Source organism: Cyanistes caeruleus, chromosome 9 (assembly GCF_971803275.1).
Source record: "Cyanistes caeruleus chromosome 9, bCyaCae1.hap1.1, whole genome shotgun sequence".
Taxonomy (NCBI): Eukaryota; Metazoa; Chordata; class Aves; order Passeriformes; family Paridae; genus Cyanistes; species Cyanistes caeruleus.
This window is the reverse complement of record NC_141709.1, coordinates 11,261,929-11,284,917: the sequence shown is the minus strand read 5'-3', so window position 1 is coordinate 11,284,917 and position 22,989 is coordinate 11,261,929. Positions and strand designations below refer to the sequence as shown.

General features: G+C 37.6%; 1 long non-coding RNA gene across 1 annotated transcript; it reads left to right on the top strand.

Annotated features, from left to right (window-relative positions):
- Nucleotides 1–999: 999 nt before the first annotated feature.
- On the top strand, nt 1,000–20,360 carry LOC147651592 (uncharacterized). The gene is made up of 2 exons (XR_015274162.1): nt 1,000–1,115; nt 18,272–20,360. It is a non-coding gene; the product is annotated as an uncharacterized LOC147651592 (long non-coding RNA).
- The last annotated feature ends 2,629 nt before the right edge of the window (nt 20,361–22,989 follow it).

Below are 22,989 nucleotides of genomic sequence, written 5' to 3'. Positions count from 1 at the left end.
GTCTGTAAAGTGAAAAGAAAAATTAAAATAATTGTTTTTGTTTGCTAAAATGTGAAATCATGTGAGATACTAAGTCCTGCATATAAGTCACAAATCAGATGAAAGTTCATGTTTATATATTCAATTGATATAAACTTCAAAATTTTAGGTACCATTATTCCTTGGTTTATTCAAGACAACTGAGCTCCAATTTTTTCTCTAATGCAAAATCAATTCACATGGTACATGTGAAATATTTCAAATCCCTTTATTCTTTCTAATATACAGAACAATTCCACTAATGAAATCACCATGGCAATGTAGCTGTTAAATTGTAAAAATTAGCCTGGTAATATTAATGAAACTTCAGGAAAGTCTCAGAAGATATCTCCCAAATATATTTTCCCATTAAAAAATGGGACTTCTAAAAAAAATATCTTCCAGACAAAAATATTTTTTATATACATGTTATATAATGTCATCAAAGTGAAGGTGTGCAGTTCTAGATTTCAGAGAATCAGAGAATTGCTTGGGTTGGAAGGGACCTTAAAGCTTGTCTATCTCCAAACTCCTTGCCATGGACAGGGGCACATGTCGTGGTGTCCCTTTCAGAGTGGTCACTCCACCCACCCGGGCTAGCCAGCCACTGCTGCCATGCAGGAGGACACTCCTCTGGATCCCCAGAACTGGGGGAGCGGCCAGGGATTTCTCCCTGGATGGAAGAGACTGCAGCGACACTGGCAGAGGAAGGAGTCAGGCTCTTAAGGAGGGCAGAAATCCAAGGTTTTATTCCGTCCCCACCAGGACGCCAAACCCCAAGGGTACTGCTCCAAAACAACCCCCAAGGCAGGTGTCAGCAGTTTAAATATGGGGAGGAACAAAGGGCGGGGACAGACTGTCAACCAGTAGGGAACAAGGGGGGAAATGTAACAGGGCTTGAGGGACATCTGGGAGGGCAAATGATGATGCTTTGGGCGGGACTCCCCTCTGTCCCTGCCCTATCACTTGAGGACCCTCTCCAAGCTTGCTAGAAGCTGAGAGGAGTAGCCAGGTGACAGAGAAGGCCCAGAGGACAGGGGCTAGGGGGAACACAGCAGGATTGACAATTGGGACAACACATTGTAGCAAAAACAGAGGTGAGAGGGGAACAAACCATTAAACATCACACAGTGGGGAGCAAAACCAGCAACACAATACAACAGGCACCTTCCACTATTCCAGGTTGCTCAGAGCCCCATCCAGCCTGGCTTTGAACGCTTCCAGGGATGGGCCAGACACAGTTTCTCTGGGCAACCTGTGCCAGGGCCGTATCACCCTCATAAGGAAGAATTTATTTACAATATCTGCTCTAAACCTCCCTTTTGTCAATGGAAAACCATTCCCTTTGTCCTTCTACTCCAAGCCCTTGTAAAAAATAGCTTTTCAGCTCTTACGTAGTTTGTTTCACTACTGGAAGGTGTTTCAGTCCCCATCTTTTTTTGTCCAGGCTGAAAAACCCCAACTCCATCAGCATGTCTTTTCCGGCGGGAGATTTCCATACAGAACAAAGTTTTTCCACAAAGTTTTTATACAAAACCTCATGCAGCAGAAATGATAGATTTCCTTGCTCTTGTTACTGCTCTTCTTTAAAATGATAGATTTACTTGCTCTTCTTGGGTAGAAGTGCAGTCAGACTAAACATCAGAGTTCAGACAGTTGACAGAAGCAGTCACAAATGCTCTCCTATGTTTACCACAGGGTAGCTGTGAAAGGTACAAATCTCTGAAGCTGATCATTGTGTGTGAATGTGGATTGTGCTGGATTTGTTTAACAAAACTTAAAGGCAAAGCTTTTATGAAATTATACTTATCATATCAAGCATTGCCTGATCTGAAACTTTCATACTATTTTTTTTAAAGGAATCCTTTACATTTCAATTTCTACTTGAATGAGATTCATCCAACCTTGAAAAAACAAATCAGTTTTTGCCAGGTGACAAAAACATTAACAAGTTTAAATATAAAGAGTGAAAACTTTTATTGCCTACCTTTCTCTCTTTGGAGAAATGAGAATAATGCTGAGGACTAGCACATGAAAGGGAAGCAAATTAAAAATATGCTAATATATTGTATTTCTTTTATGATATGGCAGGAAGTGTTCAACTTGGATAAATCGAACTATACAATATAATTAAAACCCAAATGTAACATTCAAATGATGACTAATAGAAAATGATAAAGAGTTCATAAATAGTAAGTATTAAACACAGTAATTAGTATGTCAGAAACTGCAAGGGAGCTGAGTATCTTAAAAGTAAATGCCTGTGCCCCTTCTTCAGTGAGGAAAATACTCAAACTAATCAACATAAGCTTACATATGTTGAAAAATAGTTTGTGTTCCTTTAATCACTAATTGTGGGAAATGGAAAAATAGAAACTTCCACAGATGCTGAAGGGTTCAATTTGCAGCCTTGGAAGGAGCTTGGATTAATGTAATGATAAAGGTACACAAACATTAAATAGAAAAATTATACACTTATGTTCCTATAGTTATAAGTAAGAATATGTCTAGAGTAGGTAAGAAATTATATTAAGTAAAATAGTGTGAGGTTTGAGCTGTAATAATGTGATTTATAGAGTAAGCTAGAGTTCTAAAAATTAAAATAAATGTTTGTGTATGAATATGTGACCTGTCAGTTTATTGGCTAAGAGACAGACTCAGTGTGGCAAAATTAAGCAAAGGCAATCAGTTATTAAGTAGAAACAAGTTTTGTGCCAACTGTCTATTGGACCAAAACATTATATATTACTGTGTAGAGAAGAAACCCATGACTACCTTGAGCTATGGCTGATTTGTTGCTCCTCTCTGAATCTCATGCCTTTGAGATTGATATCTTATCTGGCTACTTGAGCAATAAATCATCTCAAAGCATGGTGGTCCCGTCCCTTGTTATTCATCTCAACAGCTAATTAAATAGTTAAACTTAAAAGCTTGAGCAAATTATTAATAATCTGTCATAACCAAACTAACAATTTATTATTTCTTGGTTGGTAAGCTGCTGTCAGGAGCTACGTTTAAGGTATATGTTTAGATTACTTCAGTATCCAGCCCCTCATACATCTTGAGCTGCATTCAGACATGGTGATTTCAGGAGAATCTCCACAAAGTCACAAAGCAGTTTGGGTTTATCTGGTTTATTTTCATGAAGGGCTTCAAACGAGTTCAGAGATGAGGTTCTGGTTAAGGTTTTATTAGCAACAAAACACTTCAGGGTAAAGGGAAGTATTCTTAGAGAAGATGAGAACTTTGGTTAATATTCTTCGAATACAGACAAATTCTTATTATATATATGTTGCTATTTTAAAGTGCAGAAACAAATTATTATCAAATTTATTAATTTAAGTATTTATTCTACAACTATTTTGTAGAACTTGCAGAACATCAAAATAGAAGTGAAAGCAAGAATCTGTGAATCTTTAAATCATTAAAGCACTTTGATATATATTAGAAGCCAAAACAAACAAATTTTTCTGAAGGACAAAAAAGAACCTGAAATAATAATTAGAAACCGCAAAATGTGAACATATATGAAACATCCCAGGAAGAAGCTGAACTGAAACTATCTAAAGATATCCTAAAACTATCTAAAGAGAAGCATAGTTTTCATCAATTAAAACAAAAATCAGCTGAAGTTCTAAAACTCTGATCTTTCTACACCGTTCTAAATGCAGCCCTCCTCCATCTCATATGTTGTACTTACGCATAGTGCATACATACACAGAGTTGTTACAGAATTGTTTCTGGAAAGTCAACAGCTCCACATTTAGGGCTGGAATTGTTTCTGGAAAGCCTACAGCTCTGTATTTCAGGCTGCAGTCCCACCAGGGGTGATATCCAACACTCAGATTTGTGAATCCAAATGAGCTCTTCTCACCTGTGCCCCAACAGCATTTTCTTACCACAGTCAAGATATTCAAAAACCATGCACTGAGAAATCACCATACAGAAATATATGGTACAGGGGACAGGAGGAATCAACAGAGTACATATGACATATTAGGAGGAATCCCAAATTCTGATCAAGTCTACTTAAAATGGACAATTTGAGGCCTTTAATATGATCCTGTTTCTAGTTTATATAGTCAGTGTTGCTTTTTCTGGGATAATTCTTGCAATTATTTGAAGATGGGCACACAGAGACAAATGTCTTGTTGAACAATGACTCTGTAGTAGAGCACGAGTATCAGTATGCTAAGTACTCTTGCTGGTTTAAATCTTTCTGACAATTATTTGGGAAGCAAGATAAACACTCGCCCAAATTCATTTAACTCTGCTAAAAAAATTTTTCTTTATTCTTCTGTGGTAAAACCTGTGAGGTGATTGTAAATACACAGGCTTTTAACTACTGGGGTTTTTTTCATGGATATATCAGGTTTATCTAAAAAGCAGGAGAGATCATGAAAATCCTGACAAAGTACACAACTAAATTGGATAAATGTCATGGATTAGTGCAGTAAGAAATTATGTAATCATAAAACAAATGTCTCCTTGATACTGCATTGACACTCTTTCAAGACAAAGGGCTCTTGCATTTAAACTACAATTTTAAAAGCAGTCAAGGACACTGAGCTATAAAATAGTTACTGAAAAGGAACTGTACAACTATGTTCATCATTAAAACTAAAATCTCAACCTTTCTGAAGAATATTTGAGAAGGTACTCATTCTCCTGATGACTAATGTGCTGACAGTTATCAACAGAAATTGCTTGTTCAAAAAAGTCCACTGCTCTACCTGCCTCACAGAAATAAATACAAAGGTAAAACAGCTTTACAAATGGAACACTTGATAGCTTTGGTCAGAACAGCAAGACTTGATTGGTCTTTAAATGTCTTTAAATGTTTCCATTAAAACTGATTCCCTTTTTGCTTTGCTCAGCAGCTTGCTTGGGCAGCTTGCTTGCTCACACCTTAGAAGACAAAGTTCTGTTTCCTACACTCACCCTGTACAGAGCAGGTACTGCTTGTACTGGGCAGCCATCAGACACAGGAGCCTCAACTGGTACCAATTAATTGCTGCATGTGTTCAAGTTAATACAAAACATTGGGCTACTGGTACTGAAATTAAATTCTCCTTGAAATTCCACTTGCAAACAAAAGGTAAACCTTCACAACTCTCCATGGCCTCATTACTGTATATCAAAATACTCTGTGTTTGGAAGAATTAAACACATAAATGAAAAGGCATTACTAAACAAAGTTCTTTTCAATAAAAAACCCAAACAATTCCTTTCTAATGTAGTAACATGAAAATCATTCCTAGTTTTTTGATTTCAATAAACCAATAAAAACCAGGAATGTGAGAGCTGGTATTCATATTAGCTGCCTGCCAGTTCTTTGGTTTGAATTGCTCTATGAACACGTCTGACCACAAAGAAATGCCTCAGTCCTACAAGCCAAAGTCATCTTCTTTAGATGCCTGAAAACAAGAACAAACATCCTGGAACACTAAATATCCAGTGTAATCTTACTATTAATGTCTGAGTCTGCATCCAGAACATGCACACAATTATAGTTTCCAGTCTGGGAAAAATAACAAGGGTCATCCCTGCTGAATCTAAGGGCATATCTTCTTCAGCAATGTGAAGCAAGGTAAACCCCCCATGAGCAACACATGGCAGGCAGGAAATTAAACTGATTTTCACACAGGTTACACCTTAGGCATTGAACCAAATTCACTATGAAGAAAAGTAATTATGAATGAAAATTAACAGCATTAAAACTCTTTTTGTAATTATCACTGAGAGAAGGAGAGATGAGGGAACAAATACGTCACCCCACAAAAGGTTTTACTAAACACTAACTTATTGAGGATCACTTTAAAATAACACTGAGTCCTCTGGGTGTGTGTCCCTCATGGAGATTTCACAGAATCCTGCACAATATTTCCGTTCTTTAAAGATAATATAATTAAATCAGGTATCGACTGCCTGCCCACCATGGTTGATTCATTTCTAATTAACACTGCTGCAACAATGAAGGACACACTGAGGGGTAAAACAAACAAACAAAAAAACCAAAAAAACCAAAAAACACCAGGCAACAAGTTTGCTTAAAAGAACAAGGTCACGGCCTTAACACTGACAATGAGACTTCCTCCCACTTCTTAAGTTTAGAAACTTACTTCTGTGACAGTTTTTATTACTATAGCAGTCCCTGTTAATCTGCTGCTTATGGACATTTACACAATTAGCCAAGGAACATAATTTACAGATACGTAAATATCTGTTAGGTTTGAAATGGTGCTATTTCTATTAAAAACCCAAAGAAAACCTGAACATGAATTTTGTCAGTTGAAATAACTTGCTTCTGCAGTTTCCATGTGCAATTTCTTGTTTAGGTTCCTGAGAATCGGAAGCACCTTGAAAATTTGGGCTAAATATTGCTTTCAGTGTTGTTTTTTTTAGAGCATGGTGCTGGCAGCACCAAGGTTGTAGTGGCCTGGACAGTGGTCTGGGTGCTGCAGCCTTCCCAGAGAAGCGTCCTCAGAAGGACACTCTTGGGCGCACAGGCACTTCCTGAGTGATCACTGCCTGAGAGATCTCAGCTCTGAGCCCTGAAAAGGGCAGTTGAGTGATTGCAGCTCTTCAGGCATGTCCAGGTGACACAGAAGGAGGAACATGGGCCTTGTGTGGTGTTCCACCAGAAGCCTTTATTCTCGGTCCAGGGACAAGAAGAATTCCAGATACTGCAAAGGGGTCAGGGATGAAAGACTCTGGATAGTCAGAGTGAAACAGGGGTTATATAGGAGCATCAGGTCTAGTCAGCTGAGAGTTCAGGTGTGGAGCAAAAGGGAAGGACTAATGGTGTAGCTAGAGGACATGAAGTATTTCGAGGGTTCCGAGATAATCATACACACAGCCACTTTTCATGAGGTGAAAAAAGCCTTTATTGCGGGGTTTTGTCAACCCATATATAAACAGTTCTGATCAGGTCATCCTGATTGGTAGAAGGAACAATTCCTCCCTCATCCCATTGGTGGGACACACTCAGAACATCTGTGTCTTGTTTTGGGAAAGTAATTCCTTATTTACACAAATAATCCTTGAGTGAGAAAAGGTTCCCAAGACTTTCCCTTGGGAACAGCCAGTCCCTGAGAGCTTGAAATTCTCTCAGGTTCAGAAATCATGTCCACACAATGGGGTACATAGAATTTGCATGGGGTACATACAATTTGCATGGGCTGCAAGGCATGCTGGGTACATCATCTTTTGTTGCCCCAACAAAGAAGGAACTTGTCTAGGAGCTTTCTCTCCAAGGGAGAATTGTGGATTCTTTGTTAATCAGCCCACCAGCCTCCACAATAATAGTGCTCTGTTTTTCCACTGATACAATGAGTGCAAGTATTAAAATACATTTGATGGGGAGAATACTACTACAATTTTTACTGTAATTTTAAAGAAGAATCTAATACATCGATTACAATTGTTCTATAAGATTGTTGTGGATTATTATTCTAAGTGATGCAGATAAGATCCCTGCAACCAGGGGGCGGTTGGATCAAAACCTCAGTTTGGTGAAATACTGGAGACACAGGATAATTTAAACAAAAGATGGGGTGATCAATATATTCAGCATGAGTGAGGTGGAAAGAGTTCAGACCATTCCAAATAGACCTCATTAAAAGATTTCTTTGTGTTGTGTGGTGTTACTTAAAAAGAATAAAGCCATGGACATCCTGTTTATGAAGCTCTAATGATACAGCATGAGGAGAAGAATGTAATTGGCTGCTTTGGTCAGTTGTTGCAAGCACTATTGGTTTAGCTGATAATTTTTTGCCATAAGCCTCCTGTTGTAATATTTCTTCTGAGAAATGAAACATCTTTCCTGCAGACACCTGTATGAACTTATCATCAGGGCATGTTGAGTTGCAGGGACCATCAGCATAATGCTATTTCTGTGCCTATCTTTATGTGAATGCAATTATGGAATTGGCCCAATACCACACTTGAGCAGCTCCAGCTTACAGTTTACAGCAGAGTGTAATAGATATCTTGTGATTCCTCAATTTCTTTTTAATGAAGATTGAGACTGTATCAGATACTTGGAAGTGCAAGTGAAAAACAGAAATAGAGAAGGAACTTGATATTTGTAAAATATGAGTGGATAAAATTTAATCTGGTAAACTTGTTGCAAACCAGATGCGATTTTATTTTTCACCACTTGTGTTCCCAGTGAAGAACTGTAATAATTACAATGGAATAATTAAAGCTTAACACTTACCCTAGTTTCCTTTTTTAAAAACTCACTTTAGGTTTCATGACCACACGTGTTCTTTTTTTTTTTTTTCAGAAAGTAGGGCTAGCTTTCTCTGGCATAGGCTTTATTGAGCTGAAAAAAAGACTGATTCTGGGAAGTAAAGAAAGTGAATTGATCCTTTCTGGTTTTGTGGCTTAAAGACAAAGATTTCATTGCAGTTACAAATGTGAGGGGGAGATTATCTTGTATGGATATCCATACTGCATGACTTTGGATAGCAGCAGCTAAATTAAACTATTTTATAATAAATAACTATTTATTTAAATAAATATTTAAATGATTTTAAATTTATTTTAATTTATTTTAATTAAATTAATTAAAATTAATCTGTTTATCATATACCAAGTGCATAGCTGGAGTGTTTGTGAGAGGAGTTCTTTGGGAAATCTCTTAAAATCAGGGCTGAATATGCCAATGCCACTGAAAATTACAATTATCCCTATTAAGATGGTGTTGACCCTTGCTGCTCTTTCTAACTTAGGCGACATCAGATGTGCTCTGCTGAGATTCCCTGTAGCATCCAGGGTCTGTCTGCTCATAGCAGCTGCACTGATGGCATGAGCAGTAGAAGCTGATCTTCCTCTGAGCATGTTTAATCTAAAATCTCCATCTGTCTTCATTAGCAACATCCACTTGATCCTGTAGTTATGGTTACAGTATTGTGTTAAATGTAGGAACTAATTTGCTTCAGAAAAACATTCACACTAGTTTATATCATGTTGGAAGGCCCAGTGCATGATAAACTATCCTATATTAAAAACTTCTCCCCTTTTCAAAAAGAGAAAAACTCAGTACAACTCCACAAGCTATGTGGAGGAGTGGTCCCAAATAAATGATTTCAAGGGGAATGTTATTCAAGATAAATTAAAATGTGTGAGTGCTGTGCCTTTGATATGAATAGAAATTGCTTTATAGAGAAAAGACTCAGATTTCCAAGGATTCCAAGAAATCAGGACTCTTGTCTTCCACTTCTAGCTTTTATACTTCTTTTGAAAACTAGGTCAAAGTGCTTACTGCTGTTACTGCTATTTAAAAGGGATTCGCTTCAATATTCAGCCTAGTGAGCTTTGGAGAAATTTCATCCTACTCATTGCAGCAGGGATTCAGATTTATATCATTTTATATCACTGACTGTAAAAATTGAGGATGGTGGTAGGCAATGATTCCATCCAACATGTAGAGCACTACAAAAGGCAGTCTCAGTCCAGCTGTGGGATTTGTTGAGCCACTGATATTTGGGATAGTTTGCAGGGGAATAACAGATGGAATATTTAGTAATGTTCTGTTAAAGCAATGAAATTCCTCCAGTGACTGGTCCACAATACCTGGTTGAGATTATGAACAAAGGTGTTTTTATAGTGTTCTCACCTGGATTTGCTGTCTTTCCTTTAGAAGTCCTTTAGAGAGCTGCTGGAGGAAAACGTATAGATTCCCCTTATTGTATCTGAGATCATGGCAGGGCGGGGGCGGGGGGCACGGTGGCAGGTGTAACCTAAGCCACAAACAGAAGGCAGTGTCAAATGGTGTAGTGAAAGTTCTAATTATTGTCCCAAATGGAGCTAAAGAGATACGTAATTAAATTATTACATTTCCTGATCAGGTGAAGTCTTTGAACATGTAGATATTAAAATAATATCTAACAATTATGTACACATTTCTGAGAATGAGCCATTTGCTAAACAGGCCACAGGTATCTTTGTAAATCTCTAAGTTTTAGCATTGAAGCTCGGCAAGCAGATTTTTTGTCATTTGGGATGATCTTATAATGTTAGTTCTTGCAGATTCAATGTTAAATCTGTTTTCAAATCTGAGTACATTATTCATGACCAGGCCAAATATTTTGAAACTTTTATTGTGTTAAAGTAGGGTCAAGCTTTATTTCTCTGTATTATATGTCTTTATCTGGCTGATAAATATAATTTTCCATTTTGTGCAACAAATACTAATAATGGTTTTCATTTTGGATCAATCAGTTGAGCTATACATGATGGTTTTGATTGTAAACAACTGGCTATAGCATTAAACAGCTTGTTTCAGTTATATTAGCAATATCCTGACAAGGTATTTTCAAATACGTTTGATATTGTGGTGGGTTTTAGTACTAGCTAAAATCACCAGGGCACTTACTCATTTTTTGCTGCGAGATATGGATTAGGAGAAGGGAAAAACAGGCTTAAAACTTAAAAGGAATAAAGAAACTTTATTAACAAGACTATAAGAATAAGAAACCAGAATTAACCTCGAGAAACCTTTCCTGCCCCTGCCTAACTTTTTCCTTTCCCAACTGACATCGTAGAGACAAAACCTGGGATGTTAAAACAGTACCAGTATACAATAGTCTTTCATCAGTTCTTGTAGGGAGAGGAATTTTCTCTGGTCATGCCATGGAGACTTTTCCCCAAGAAACAGTTTTCTCATGGCTTTTCAATCCATGAATAGCAGCTGCCCGGACAAAAGTTCTGCCATCATGACATTTCCTCCCATTTTCACAGCCCCCTTGCAGGTATGTCCATGGGCCGTGAACTCATGGGGTATTATTTTAAGGATGAGTTGTTCAAAGGCAAACATTCTCTGCATTTGTTCCTGATTTGATCTTTGGGAACAGTGGTTTTCTTCTTCTCTGCCTGGGAGTAAAGGGTCTTCATCAACTCTTAAATTTTTTCCTTCTGTTCCAGCATCTCATGGGATCACAGCTACTTTAATATCTGCTTGGCTTCATCAATGGATGCCTCTGCTCATATCTACAGTTTGAATACTTCATACCCTTAATACTCTTTCATGAATTAAGGAGATATTTTCAGTATATCATTGTCAATCTCCATGGCCCTACCAAAACAATATTTCAGTCCCATTTGGCATTTCCTCATCCTTCTTCCATCTGAGGCTTGACTCCTTCTTTTACTCACCTTGATGTTTTCGCGTTGTCTTTCTACGTGTTGATACCTCCATGTTTTTCTCTCCCTGGAGAAAGGATCAAGGTCAACAGGTCTCATCTGTGTAGTGAAAGGGTTAAATCTTTCCCAGGCCATGACAATCATGGTATTGGATTTTCAGGGTGTGCTGGTGCCTCCCTTAGTCCGGCAGCCACTGGGAGGGGCAGGTAGTCCTCGGCCTGGAGCCATCTATGCCAGCTGGTGCAGGGGGAGGGATTTGATGTTGGTGAGATGTCAACAGCCTCCATCGCCCACCCAGGAGTTGCTGGGGTCCAACCTGGCCCCCTCATCCCCCACCCCACCCAGGCCGCTGTGGAGCAGGACCAGCCCCATCAGAGTTCCATTCCCTCCTGAGACTGGAAACAAAAGAGAAAAGACTTCCTGGATCGTGGGTTTTAAAAGGTGGGATTCAGAGGGATTCAGACCTAATTTTCAATGGTGCAAAATGTTGTCAGCTCTCAGAACTGCCCAGCTATTGGCCTGTCTCAGGTACTGAGGAAGCTCCCAGTATCTTCTCTCAAAGATATCATGTCCATGGGTGTTTCTTACTTCTTTCCCTAAATATCAACCAATATCAAACTACCACAGCTATGTATGGAGTTGACTTTGTTTAGTAGCTGTTGAGTAAAAAAAACAACAAAGCAATAGAATTCTTAATTTCTTGATGTTTAAAAATTTGACAAAAAGAAAGGAACACTTCAGTGTAAAAGTATGAAAGTTCCCCTGGTTGCTCAGCACTTTGTGCATCTGTTGCATTTGTTTCATCTATTATATTGTATGGTGCTGGTAATCTAATCTGATTGATTAGAAAGTAATTGATTCTGTAAGAAAAACCAGTCCGCTGAGTGGAGTGATCTTATCAATGTAACTGAATACTTGAAGGGAGAGTGTAAAGAAGATGGACCGGGGCTGGATTGTTTGGTGTTCAGTGATAGTTTTTGTTCCCTTAATAGAGCAAAGTCAAGGAGAAAAGAAGTGAGTTGAGGAGTTCAGCAGAGAGCTACTAAAATTTTCAGGGCAGGAGCTATGAGTCTGTGGTGAGGAATTGAAGGAACAGCTTGTCTTACCTGGAAAGGGATGTCTTCCTCTAGGAGCAGATCCTCAGTTTCTGCAGGTTTACCAGCAATGCAGCCTAACAGGCTTTAGTTTGACCTATCAAACAAATTTTCAGACATCTCAGTACAATTCAAGTGTTAAATCTAGTGCTGTCTAACTGTCTTTTATTTGGAAGCAGCAGCTGAGAAACAAAGTTGTTGGCAGAGCCAATCATTACCTTCTATTTGAGCTTTATTTTTAAAAGGTACTCACATATTCTGTTGAAGAGAAGAATGAAAGTAATCAACACTAAGTTTCAAATAGAACCTTTTGTGTAGTCTGTTTAAGCACCACTTATTCCCTGTCGTCTCATTTGTTTACAAAATAGCTTGGATGAAAATGGCGTTCCAAAAGCAAAGGTTTACTATTTGTACAAGGGTGGAATTATGCTTCTGTCCTGTAACTAAGGGCAGTTCTGATACACAGGTCGACATATGCTCCTGGAGACTATTTTTTATGGTAAATAATCTCCATGTGTGTCCAGGTTTTAGCTTTATGGACCAGCTGCATACAGAGACCTTGTGAGACAGAGGAACACAAGGCCAACAGATGGACTGGAAAAGGGTAAGTGGTATCTTCTGACTATTGCATTAATCAGTCATCTTTACAGATCTTTTATTGTTTGTTTGTTTGAAAGGCACTTCAAGAAGTAATTAATAACTTCAGAGTATTCTTAAAATATAGTAAGATTTTGACACAGTTTCTCTAGTACCCTATTTTTTAAAAGTACATTATCTTCTCCCAATGTCATGACAGAATTCTTTACTTAGCAAACACGAATTATTAGCTGAGCCCTTCAAACTTTTGAAATATGAAATCTTGATTTCATTACCTTCTATTTTGTATAGGTCAAATGGACTTTTGCATAGAACAAGATAATAAGTTTAAAGGCATAGGAAATTAAAATTTTATGAATGTCTTCTTACCAGGGTTGATGAATCAGATTGACTTCAAAGAGAAATGAGGTTTTCAAGTCATCTGCTGTTTTGAGTTTTTCTAATGTTTAAAGGGGAGGGAGCTTTCATGTATCTCTTTCTCATATGCCGCATCTGATCCAGAGCCGATCAAAGTCTTTTAGTTAATTTCAGTAGGTCTTCAGTAGATGTTAAAATCAGTTTTACTAATTGCCAGAAGGGAAAATGGGACCTGAAAAGTTTAATTTCCATCAAGGTCTTATGGAGATCAACACTGAGCTATGCAGTTGTACCTCAGTTCCACCAATAGCTAGCAAAGTGAATGACTTGTGAAAGGGGATAGCTGCAGAATGAGTAAATGAGTAACATGCTCATGTTACCTGTGTTGTTTAAGGCCACTTTCTGTCAGAATCTGTAGCTGTATGACTGAAGAGTGTCTTCAGTGTGTCTTTTTGGCAAAAAAGACAAATCTTTTGGCAAAAAAGGCAAAAGACAAAAAAAAAATTAATTTTACATTGTTTAACAATGTTTTAAACACTTTTTCCTGTACTACGTATGCCATTTGGTTTCTTTGCTGAGTCCACATAACATATGATTTTTAGGTTAGCTCATGAGAAATTACTCTATGTACTATAGAAAGTAGAGAAGGCAAGATATATAGCTCAGGTTTATAAAAGCTTGTCATTGTGGTAGGAATGAAGTCTTGCAGTTGAAAAGCCAATTGCAACTCCCTTCAGCACAAGTGACCCCTCCAGCCCGTCTCTACTTGTTTTAAGATTAGTCTTTATTTTGCCCAGGGGCGAGACATGATGTATGCCGTCTAACGCTGCTCCTGTGAATAACACACAGGCATTAAGAAGAAAGTATTTTCTTTGTAGTGATGGATTAAAAAGTTGACTTAGAAAAAGCTCAGTTATTAAAAAAATATTTTGATGGACATTGGTATTAAAGGAAGAAGAATACATCCATATTCTGTGTTTTCAGCCACTTGGAAAGGCACCTGGCTGTTACTTTCTGCTACAGTTAAATTTACAGTGTAACTCATTAGTGTCCTTTAAATTTTAACCTTTAAATAACTTTAATCTTTAAATAATTAACTTTATTCAGGACCTCTGCAGCCTGTGTCCAAAGGGAATGTACCATCTATGAGAGTAATTTTTATGATGTATACATATTTGTCCAGAAAACTAGAACCATAATAATAAGCATGGCTTTTGCATAGTTCAAGAATATACTTTTGATGACAGGGTGATTCTCTGCTGATGTCAAGTTGAAATTAAGTCAAGTCTGGTGTCTGGATGACTCTCTGAGCTGTTAACCCTGAGGTACTGGAACCTGCTCTGGTTTGGAATGTGGAGCAGTTCACAGATGGCTCTACTAGTTTCATGTTAATAATTTTTAGACCCAGGTCTGGATATGGAGATTCAGATAGATTAGATATTGTTGTGATTTGAAACAGGTGGATGGAAGTGCTCCTGAAGGACACCTACAGAGTATTTTCCATGGTTTTGAATTACTTGTGTCTATTTCATTGGATACTAAATTTGTTCTCTCTTAAAAGATGAGTATAGTGAGTTCCTTCCACTCAAAAATACCACACTGTGGCATCTTTAAAAAAATGTGTAAATATGCAGTATATCAGAATGTTTCAGAGAACAGGTGAAATATCGAAGTAGAATACAAAAGGAACTGTGCAGTAGGGATATAGAAATGGAAAATAATATATTTAGGCAAATTATTTTTGTTGTTTGGGGTTTGGCTTTTTTATTTGGTTGTTTTTAGTGAAAGGGCTATTACTATTAGTTACACCGTCAATGTGAAAGTCTGTAGGGTAATAAGCCCAAGTAACCTGGGGATTTTTTTTGCTTTTAGAACAGTAAGATTTGTTGTGTATATGAAAAAATTAGTCAGAAATTACCAAAGCAATACTGATGCCAACACAGTATTCATAAAATCAGGTTATTTCATTACTGTTCACCTTAGAATGAGACTGAAGATGGAGAAATTTGGACATTTTTAAGTTTGAAATATGTGGCTTGTATTCTCTTGCTTGATTGCAAGTTCTGTGACTCAAACACATTATCTCCACTAGAAATATGATTCCTTCAAGTAACTACAGACCAGTTTTGCTTTTTTTAATCAAACTACATTAACCAACTCTATTAATTACTTTTTCACTTCCTGCCTAAGTCAAGTAGACTTACACTACATCCAGGTGTATGGAAAACAGGCAGCATTACAAATAGACAATCATGCTGCACTGTTGTAGCCTTAACCATAACAACGTGTCCAAAACCTGGCCAAAAAAAGGCAGGAAGGAATTGATGTAGCTCTCTATATGATCCTGTGCTCTCTGCAGGATCACCAAAAAAAGAATTTTTCTCCTCTTTAGATTCTTATCTTTTCCAAAATAAGACACACCCACAAAATGTATGATGAGCAGGCAAAGGACATGTACAGGCTGCTAAAATGATCATGGTCTCTTTCTGTGAAGAGTTCTAAAAATAGGCCTTATTTTCTATTAAGTTCACAAATATTCGTTTCCCATCTTTCTGTGGCTGGGATGGAATATTAATCATGCACATGAGCTCAGATTCATGTCTGTCCTCTTTCTGCACAGTGCAGAGGGAGGTACCTATTCTCTAAGGCACAGGTCTAAATGTCCCTCTGAAGCAGAGATGTTCCCACCATTATGTGCAGCTTTGCCAGCCTCTCACCTTTTCAGACAGCCAGATCTTTGTATTTGATCAACCTGGCAATTTCTACACTGATAACTTCCACATCTGAGTTTGTACACAGTAAGTATGTCCATTGTACAGCTCCCCATTCCCATCCTCTCTGAGGATACAACTACTACTGAGTTATATTCTAACCAGATTAAATTTTGTAATATCAGATGAGCATAGTAATCTTATATTCAGTTGGTAAACAAAATCTTTTTAAAATCTTGTTTGAATTTCTGATTTTATGTTAGTGAGAAAAGTGGCATCTAATATGAAAAAAGGTAATTGAAGACAACTTCCTCTGCAAAGAAAGTGGGGCACTCTAATATGCATGCACTAGTTTTCCTACATGAGAAATGTATAAAGGATTTCCCACTTTCTAAACTGTCAGTTAGATCCACACTGGAACATTTTGGCAGCTGCTTCCTGTGCAGTTCATCGTATATCTTCTTGATGATTTCTCACTCTGTGGAGGAGGGGGTTGAGTGAGGAGCAACTAACAAATGATAATCTAAAAAAAAAATTCTCAATGTATATAATTTAGAAATGTCACATGCACCTTGCAAAAAGTATGAGATCTTTTAAGTAAAGAATCTACAAGGCTGTGTGGGTGGCAGTGGAGATTCTGCCACTGCTATATAAGTGTACTTGCAAGGCAGACTATGGATTGATTGTAATCATTCTCATAAAAGGAAAAAAAAAAAATAAGCTTTTGAGGCTGAATATGATTAACAGTCTGTTGATGCTTCTGAGTGATACCCCTGCAGGATAAAATAAACAGTGGAAAGGTGCCAGGAAAGGACATCACTGAAGTGGCTTCCATTGGCAAAGCTTTTCTTCCCCTATGAGACCCTGACAGGGACACCAGAATTTGCAAACTGGTTCCTGTCAGTGTTACTGTGTACTCCTAGTAATTTTAGTTACTGATGCAGTTTCTGAAAAACCACCTAGGATTGACTGTTTTGTAGAGAAAGCTAAGGTTCCCTAGAGGATCTCATCTCTATTTCCATTTTTTACAGACTATCAAGTGATGGTCACAGAATGGGTCATACCCATTTAAAACTTGCAGCTTCTGCTTTGTGTTAATAGACACAAATCTAATACATTAGTTAGGTTTTTTTTTAATACATATATTACTGCAGAGAATTTGCAATGAGTGTGAAGCTGACACAGCAAATAACTAGTTCAAGATGAATCAAATTTTTTTATCTTTGATAAGTGTATATGCTGAAGAAAACAAATGCAGTAGCACAACTGAAAGGCTTCTCTCTGCAAAAAGTCTTCAAACATCATATAAATATATTTTCAAAATGAAGAACGTCTAGATTTCATGGTAATGCTTCCAATCTGCTAATTTTAAACTGCTTTCCACAAATACCTAAAATGAGGGTGCTTTTTCCCCCTAAGGGATATCAGAACTTCAGCTCTCAAATTAACTGGACAGATGGAGATAGGAGTAGAAGCAGAAACTTCTGATCTCCAGTCTCACACTTTCTCCAGACCTGTTATGCAATTAACTAAAAACAGGGTTGCAATTTCTGCACTGCCTGAGCCCGTGCTGTTTTACAGTCAAAAGTCTGTGTAACTACTTCTAAGGGGCTTTGTCCAGCCTCCCTATATATGTTCTTATATTGCAGCAATATTCAGCCTCACTAAGCTCCAAAGAGGTTGTGCAACAGAGGAAATCACCACATTTTTAATTAAATCAAATTATTTCTGTAAAATAGCATTGACTTACCAGTCTACTGAGAAACGTGTTTTTAATTTCAGTTTTACTGAAACAATATTTCATTTTCCTACCAATTCCTATATTATACAGTGGCCTTGGAGCCACTTTTTGGAAATGTTATTACACTATTGAACACAATTATATTGTACTTTGACTGAAATGATGGAAGACTGAGACCTATAAGGTGTAAAAGCCAGTATGAAAGTTTTAGAACAAAGCAAGGAAAGGGCAGTTCTTTTTTTTTGTCCTGCTTTTGTTTAACTGGTGGTTAATCAAAAGTAGAAATCTGAGCTGCAGCTTTATAATATCACCAGCTTAACAAATATCTCCCTTTGTCACGCATCCTGTAAAGATAATAAAGATTTAAGTTCCAAGAATGCTTGCTCTGTGTATAAGAAAAAAATGTAACAGAACTACAATTTCAGTTCTTTCAAGACATTCTGTCTGCAGTTCTGTATGGATCTTTAGGGATCTTTAGGGATTATATTATTTCAAGTGTAGTTTTATTCAGCACCTCTGAGAGCAACTGCTGTGAAATCAAGTACCTGTATGAAGAAATCTGTCTCCTAATAATATTTTTCTTGCCTCTGTTAACTTTACAGTTCCTTCATTGAAGAAGAATCTTCATCTGCTGTGAAGACACATTATGCAGCTCACACAGCCCTCCCCTGCCTCTTGAGCTGTGTTATTTTAGCAATGCCATGGTATCTCCAAAGGCCCATTAAAATATATTGCCTGTTAGGCTGCATTCTCCAGGAAGGCTCAGAATAGGAAGGTGAGAGAGAGGCCTCGGAAATCCCTACTACATTCTGAAGGAATTGCAATACTTTATGATGAAGGTTTGTGCAGCCAAAAGTGAAGGATGGCAGAAAGCTTATATCAAACTTCTTCATGTATCTGAAATGTAAACACATTGTGATTCAGATATTTGTTCTCCAGCAGCAGATTATTTGTGTAAAAACAAGGAAACAACTCAAGATGACAGTCAGTTGTAAAAAAGAACATATAATCTCCAAGAAATGTGTAGTGTGATCTGAAGGGAAGACTTCTATCTTATCATTTGGCCTTTTTGCTGCTCTTACTGGAATTCTGATGGTGTTACTAGCAAATTGATAATGATCTGGCATTATCATTTTGGGAGGTTTTTGTTAGAGTACCAGATACCAATGGTCACAAGAATTGAAAGGAGAATTATTCTTTAAATAGATACTCTGATTTGAAAGTACTTGTAATTTTTTTAAAAGAAGTTTTTTCTTCTACCGTCAATCAAAAGTAACTTTGTTCACGTTTTACAAATTGGACCAGTTTCACTTTTTAGTCTGGTATGAATCTGAAGATCTTTTCCACTGGATTTTAGGGGATTCCACGCTTCCTGATTCTCAGCATAATGCCTCAAAACTAATTAATTCTTCAGTATTTTTTTTTCTCTTAAATGAACAATGTGGACTTGCCCCCATTTTGACACAAATTTTGGACTAAACATGTTGGTAATGAAAACTTCTTTCTGACTTAATTTCCTCTTGAAATTTCACAGTTGCTCATATGATTTTCCACAAAAATAGGTTTTGTGATTTGTAATCTACCATCTTAATTGTGCATTTTATCTTTGTTTTCTCAGTGTTACCATTCAGGTGAATATATCTTTCACTAGTAGGGAGAACAAATTAAAATAGTGCTTTAAAAGAAAATCAAATATCCTAATGTTATGTTCTCTCAGGTGAGAACTGAGATATTTTGAAGCTTATAAATTGAGAGCTTTCATCCCATGTCTAAAATTAATGGGATTATTTTTATTCTTTTTTATTTTTAATTCAAGAAGAATTGAAATTTATAATTCTGGTAAACTCAAATGACGATTTTTTGGTATGATTGTTCTAATATTAGACATTTTCAGAGAATCACAGAATATTCTGGGCTGGAAGGGACCCACATGGACCATCAAGTCCAGATCTTAAGTGAATGGCCCATTGGAGATCAAATCCATGACCTTATGTGGATGCCAGTGGGCTGATTAACAAAGAACCCACAACTCTCCCTTGGAGGGAATGCTCCTAGACAAGTTCCTTCTTTGTTGGGGCAACAAAAGGAGTCACACCCAGCATGTCTTTCAGCCCATGCAAATTCTATGTACCCCATTGGTCCTTTCCCTTTGCTCCACACCTGAACCTCAGTTGACTAGACCTGATGCTCCCATATAAACCCCTGTTTCACTCTGACTATCCAGAGTCTTTCATCCCTGACTCCTTTGTGGTAGCCAGAGTTTTTCTTGTCCCTGGACTGAGAATAAATGCTCCTGGTGGAACACCCCATGAGGCTCCTGTCCCTCCTTCCGTGTTGCCCAGATGTCACCCGAAGAGCTGCAATCACTCAACAGCTTTTTTCAGGGCCCAGAGCTGAGATCAGCAGGGCAAGGAGTGCAGTGCCCCCAAGAGTGTCCTTCTAAGGACGCTTCTCTGGGAATGTTGCAGCACCCAGACCACTGCCCAGGCCACAACATATTATGAAAAAAATAAAGATCTCACCAGCTCTTCTTTTACTGTACTGCTTCAGTTTGAAGATTATAGACTCTGTTCTCACACTTTTTTCATTGATTATATAGATAAAATGTTTTAATTCAATTTTGCTCTATTATTTGTATGTATTAGGAAAAGTAATTAAAACAGAAAATAAATGGCAATAAATGACAGAAAAGGCCCATAATTTTCAGTGTGAACACAGATACTGACCAAAGATGTAATTTCATCAAAGCAATATCTCAGGAAATTAAAACTTTAATGAAAGCAATAACTGAAGCATAAGCAAAACAACATGGAAGCTGCCGTATAATTTTTCATTATATTAAAGGTTTAAAACTGTTTTCTTTTCTTAATTCTGCAGTGCACTCAAAGGAACTTATTAGTTTTTAATGTTATTATTCAGTTGTACATACTCGGAGAAAAATCTACACATATAATGTCACTAGGGAGTAATGCAAGCAAACTGTGAAAACTAAAAAATGATCCATACAGAATGTGCAAGGGTATTTTAATAACTGGAGTGTTTTTGTTATTAATGATATGCATCAAAAGCAATGCTGATGATTCCTACAATTAGAGATTTAAGATTCATTTCAGAACTGTGAGGAAGTCTCTTCTCAATTTTTCAAATTAAAAACTCTTCATTTTTGTAATGAACAGTAGGACTTCTCAATTATTGCAGTTTATCAAACTAATATAAAGACGTTCAAGATTCATTTCTGAAATAGATGTACACCGTAATAAATTGGTTATAAAAGAAGAAACAGGAATACACATTACAACTGACATTTTTATTTCCCTTCAATAAAATCCATCATTTCAATTTGTAAAAACATTAGGCTGAATCCCAAAACATAATAAATTAGAACATTTTGCAAGGTAAATAGAGGGTTTTTTTAATTTGTAGCAAACCTACTCTTCTGAGATTCTTTGTCAAGACAGAATGGTTATTGTGGTAGTTTGACATTTAGGAGAAGAAGTAAGACCCACCCATAGAAGTAATTTCTTTAAAAGAAGCTGCTGGGAGCTTCTTCTGTACCCGAGATAGGCCAATAGCTGACCGGTTCTGAGAACTGACATCTTGCACCATTGAAAATTAGATCCACCTCTGTGAATACCACCTTTTAAAAAACACAAGCCCGGGAACTCTCTCTCTTTACAGCCTTGACAGGTGGCAGAGCACTGATGAGGACAGCCCTGCTCTCCCATGGCCTGTGTGGCCTTGGGGGGACTGGGCCGGATCCTGGCGGCTCCTGGGCAAGGGTTGGAGGTTGAGGAGGAGGAACCCCCCGCCCCAGCTGGATGGGGCCACAGCTGCTGACATCTCACTGACACCCAAGAACCCCCACCCGGAGGGCTCCAGGCCGATGACCATACACCCCTCCCAGTGGCTGCCAGGCTAGGGGTGGTACCAGTATGGCCTGAAATCCAGCACCATGACTGCCACGGCCTGGACAAGATTTAACTCTTTCACTACGCAGATGAGACCTGCTGACCTAGTTTTGCACCCAGGGAGAGAAAAGAGTGATCAATACGTAAAACGACAACGCGAAAACATCAAAGTCAGTAAAAGAAAAAGTCAAGCCTCAGATGGAAGAAGGATGAGGAAATGCCAAATGGGACTGAAATACTGTTTTGGTAGGGCCATGGAGATTGACAATGATATACTGAAAATATCTCCTTAATTCATGAAAGAGTATTAAGGGTATGAAGTATTCAAACTGTAGATATGAGCAGAGGCATCCATTGATGAAGCCAAGCAGATATTAAAGTAGCTGTGATCCCATGAGATGCTGGAACAGAAGGAAAAAATATAAGAGTTGATGAAGACCCTTTACCCCCAGGCAGAGAAGAAGAAAACCACTGTTCCCAGAGATGATCACAGGAACAAATGCAGAGAATGTTTGCCTTTGAACAACTCATCCTTAAAATAATACCCCATGAGTTCACGGCCCATGGACATACCTGCAAGGGGGCTGTGAAAATGGGAGGAAATGTCATGATGGCAGAATTTTTGTCCGGGCAGCTGCTATTCATGGATTGAAAAGCCATGAGAAAACTGTTTCTTGGGGAGAAGTCTCCATGGCATGACCAGAGAAAATTCCTCTCCCTACAAGAACTGATGAAAGATTATTGTATAGCTGGTACTGTTTTAACATCCCAGGTTTTGTCTCTACGATGTCAGTTGGGAAAGGAAAAAGTTAGGCAGGGGCAGGAAAGGCTTCTCGAGGTTTTATTCTGGTTTCTTATTCTTGTAGTCTTGTTAATAAAGTTTATAAAGTTATAAAAAAACTTCCTTTTAAGTTTTAAGCCTCTTTTTCCCTTCTAATCCATATCTTGCAGCAAAAAATGAGTAAGTACCCTGGTGATTTTAGCTAGCACTAAAACCCAACACAGTTATTCCGAGATTTTCCAATCCCCCTAAAAGAAATACCGAAAGATGTTTGTTATTTGTATCAAATCAGCAGTAAATTAACAGGTTTGATATGTCAATTTACTTCCAAATAAAATTCTCATTTAATTTTTGTGCCTTATAAAAACAAAGTGTACTTGAGTTCTGCGTATGAGGGAATCTTAATTTCCCGCAGAACATTCTAAAAAACCTATTTTTTTTAATTCAAGCATTTGGGGAAATTAAAATGCATGTTTAGAAAAGTAAAAAAAAAAAGTTCCATCATTTTAACAATTTTCAGGTTGTAAAGAAAATAAGGCTAAACCAAATACCATAAACTCCTGTGAATTACAAATTACACAGGTGTACCTTGTGTCCACAAATTAGCAGTAGAATGTGGCAGTCAGCAGAG